Source organism: Quercus suber, unplaced genomic scaffold (assembly GCF_002906115.3).
Source record: "Quercus suber isolate HL8 unplaced genomic scaffold, Cork oak 2.0 scaffold_1263, whole genome shotgun sequence".
In the NCBI taxonomy this organism is placed as follows: Eukaryota; Viridiplantae; Streptophyta; class Magnoliopsida; order Fagales; family Fagaceae; genus Quercus; species Quercus suber.
Genome location: NW_027070655.1, coordinates 12,633 through 16,813, shown reverse-complemented (window position 1 = coordinate 16,813; position 4,181 = coordinate 12,633). Strand labels below are relative to the sequence as shown.

At 33.0% G+C, this 4,181-nt stretch overlaps 1 long non-coding RNA gene across 1 annotated transcript; it reads left to right on the top strand.

The window, feature by feature from the left end:
• The first annotated feature begins 1,335 nt into the window (after nucleotides 1-1,335).
• On the top strand, nucleotides 1,336-2,232 carry LOC111988060 (uncharacterized). The gene is made up of 2 exons (XR_002880384.2): nucleotides 1,336-1,637; nucleotides 1,912-2,232. It is a non-coding gene; the product is annotated as an uncharacterized LOC111988060 (long non-coding RNA).
• Nucleotides 2,233-4,181: the final 1,949 nt, after the last annotated feature.

Below are 4,181 nucleotides of genomic sequence, written 5' to 3'. Positions count from 1 at the left end.
ACTTTCTTTACTCCTAGAGAGAGAGAGAGAGAGAGAGAGAGAGAGAGCTGATTAAAATAATATTTTATTAAAATATATTAGAAAATAGATAATACCATGTAGATGTGTTTGAAAAGTGGTAATATAAAATAAAAAATGCAAGTTTTTTATATTAAAATAGAGAGAAAATTTGCACAAGATAACGCAAATACTTTTAGTGGATAAAATAATGCATTTGGTCAAGATGCAAGGCAACCAATCAATCCACATTTTACTAAGACAAAGTAGTGCAATGAAAAAAATATAGTCACATGGTAGCTTTGGAACCAATGAAGCTCAACTCCACATTTGTATTAAACAATAAGTCTACCAACTCATTTATATGCAATCTTCTGCTCTGATACCATAATAAATTACTAATTCTCCTAAAATGTTGAACTATTAGGAAATAGTGAATTCAATCACTTAACCATAATTCTAACACTTCCCCTCACATGTGGTGTGGGTACCGTCTAAACTTCTTATTAACCATATTAATAGTGACTTTAATCATTTAACCATAATTTTAATAATGACTTATTTACTCATATGAACAGATTTTGAGAGTAAGCATGACAAAATTCATGGTCATCTCATGCCTACTGTTTGTGAGTAGGAGATGATAAAAAATTGAACCAGACTAAAGTAGACCGAATCTAATTCTTAACCAAGATTCAAGAGTTGTCTACCAGTGATTACCCATAACTATCTAAAAATAAATAAATCTATTGTTAGGGGGTAAATTGAAAAGAATGAGAGAGAGAGAGTAATTTGGTAAATGTATTTTATATTGCATAACTTGACTAGAAGTGCTATGTACACAACATTCCGTGACTTCAGGACATTCATGATTCCTCTGGTACCAGCTATAACCCGTGCTCTTGGTGGACGAAGACTGAACACACGTTCTCCTGTGGAAGCTAGACACTTACACATGCTGAACTCCCAAGACTTTGTTACCGTTATGCAGTCCAACTGTTACCGTTATACATATACCGTCTTAATAGGTAGTATAATCACCGTTCGTGTAAATAATTTACTCGTCATCTCTCTATCGTTCACATCTTTCTGTAAGGGTTGTTAGGCGGTGAATTTTTGCAATCTCTAGTAGCAAGACTTGCTCTCTAAGTAAACACGCATGAAAATTAATATTGTTGACAATATAAAACAATCTTTGAATTGATCCTAAGCTACGCACATGTGATATCAGGCAGATTAGTGAACCTGTCCCGCACGGCAAAGGAGTACAAATATACTACGTACTCAAAGCCACCAGCTTCATCAAAATCAAGCAAGTAGCGTTGATGAAATAAAAGCAATAATCTTTTGAGGGATTGATATCTCAGATGACCTGAAATATGCACCATATTTGCCCAATTCAAAGTTACAATGCCTTCACACAGTGTGAATCACACTAGCTAGAAACAGATTATTGTTCATAATGTTGACTTTTTTTATAAAGCAGATAATGTTTACTTTGAATAAAGGTTAACTAAGTTATCTGTTAGCGTCTCTCTTTCTCTATCTGTGTAATATAAATATGCGATGTTAACCCCTCAAAACTCTTAGGGAAAACATGGGAGGACAAAAAATTGGAATTATGGTTATTCTTATATGCGGTACGATCATACAACTCGTCACTTTTTAAAATATCAAAAATCATATTTATGGGTTTGGCATCTGATTCTGAATAAGTGATTAGTATACGAAGAAAAGATGGACATAAATTAATCTGCCCATCTTTTCTTGGTATACTTTTATTATTTTGTTGTTTCTATGAATTAATATGTAATTTTAAATATATGTTGTCACTAATATTACATTACTGAACACATAATGCATATTCAAAGTCATCTAAAAAAGTATGTTGTTGTTAATGTTGGCAACCTGCAGGTGCAATTCTTTTGGGATCAGTAGTTAATCCAACAAATGCATGCCCACAATATTGCTTGGACTACGCGTATATGACTTGCCCATCATCAGGTAGCCAGAAGCTTGATCCGGCCTGCAACTGCTGTTTAGCTCAAGGCTGCACCCTCTACCTCGCTGATGGAACTTCAACTTATTGCGATTGATGGAACTTACAATTAATTTGCATGCTCTTTACAATCTTAAATATGTATGTTTGCAAATAATGAGATTGGATTTGCAACAATAATAAATTATAATAATAATAATAAAACAATAGAGACTTATTGTCTCTATATTCTCTTATGTACATTATTTGATTTTTTTTTTTTTTTTTTTTTGGGGTATTTGAGCGTGTATTGTTGCCAACCAAAAGTAAAAGATCAGCGTATATAGTACAGACTAAGCAACAAGGAAACTAACGTCAGACACAAGAACAAAAATACAGCACAAAGTTCCATATTTAGCTTCATTATTGCAATTTAGAGTTAATAGAACTCTTCACTGTCATAGAAAGAATTCTATTAAACAACATACCCTCAAAATTGGATTTGCATGCTCATGAGATGGCTTATTTGTTTCATTGATGAATCAGTTTTGTTGTAAAATTGATTCAGAGAATGAATGGCTACAAAAAGAGTCAGCTAAATGACACTGGTATATATTGTGTTAGCCATGATCATTGCTCCGATGCTTAAGTTAGAAAACAAGTTTTCATTGCAAAAGGCTAGAGAAATATTTTCTAGGAAAATTGGTTACGGGCACCTTATGTCTTGAATTTTCTTTTTTTTAAAGATGATTACTGATGGAAAATTGATTCCATGAATTTGGCTGTCGTGCTAAGTGGTAGGAAGCGACTTGTAAATTGTAATTGCTAGCTAGGGTTATAAGTTATAACTCATGGAGTAAGATTAACTCATATAGCCAGTTGTTGAGGTCTCTTTCTTCGTAGCCACGTCACACAATTTAGGGTATTTTTCCCTAAGTGGAGTAGGCCACTTTCATACCAACACAATAAAATGAAAGAACTGTATGCCACTTTGGGTAGGAAATTAAGTAATGGGCGTGAAATGGGTTCCCAAAAGTCCAACTTCCCAATTTTTTTACTATTTAACAATTAAACCGTGCTTGCTTGGTATTGACATGCAAGATGTGATATGCCTAACCACATATGCCACAAAAAAAGTGTTATTTGTATATGCATATGTAGATGAAGATGTTGCTACACTACCAAAACTTGTGCTTCCCTGGGAAATAGAGCCCCCCCAACAATTTCCATTAATGAAAACCAAGGCACCCTCAGAAATTCTTGAAACTCCTCCTTCAAAGGTGTACTTAGATCTAAGAATCAAATGTACCCAAATAGAAATTTTTTTTCCTCTTAAATCTAGCATGTGAAAAACAACATTCAAAATCCTAACAACACTATATCATGCATATTAATTCGCACAGTTCCTAACACTATAACTTTATAGGTTATTTCATTTCTAATAATTAGTACTTCACCACCATTAATTGACTAATATGTGGCAAACCAATCACAATTGGAGTCTTATATCCGAGCAAGTGCCGAATCAAAAATCTAAGTATCATTAGACGAACCAATAGATATTATTACAACATGCAGTATCGTCACCTTCAGTAATATCCTCTAAGCAATAGCTATAACATTGGTATTATGGGCCTTATATGCTAGGAACCCAGTGGTTCATAAGAGGGATGGGTGAAAAGTATATGGAAATGGAAGGAAATTATATGTGAATTGACTTCATTTAAGGTAATCGTCCTCCATAAAGAAATATTAAGAGAGAAAGTAATTGGTTTATTCTTCAAGATATGCTAATGATGGTTACATGCAACTATTTATAGAACTCGAGCTTTCATCTTATTGGCCACACATGACTTAATCATATTGGCTTACTAATTAAGTATATGTACTCACCAATTAATCCATATGATTAATGAGTTACATGTCCTTAGTGATCTAACTAACTGTATCCAAATTCCACCATTTGTAACTAACTAATGACATGGATTACAATGAAATGAAAAAAAAAAGTTACAATATGTAAACACAAAAACTACCAATAACCAAATGTGGGGTTCCTAGCCAGTTTTTTAAGATAAGGCAAGTTTTGATACCAATTTATTCTTGCCTGTTTATTTTGAGTGTGGCTAGAAAACAGTGGGTTTATACGAAATATAAATAGAAAAATAAATGAATAATCATAAAAATAATAATAATAAAAAAAAAA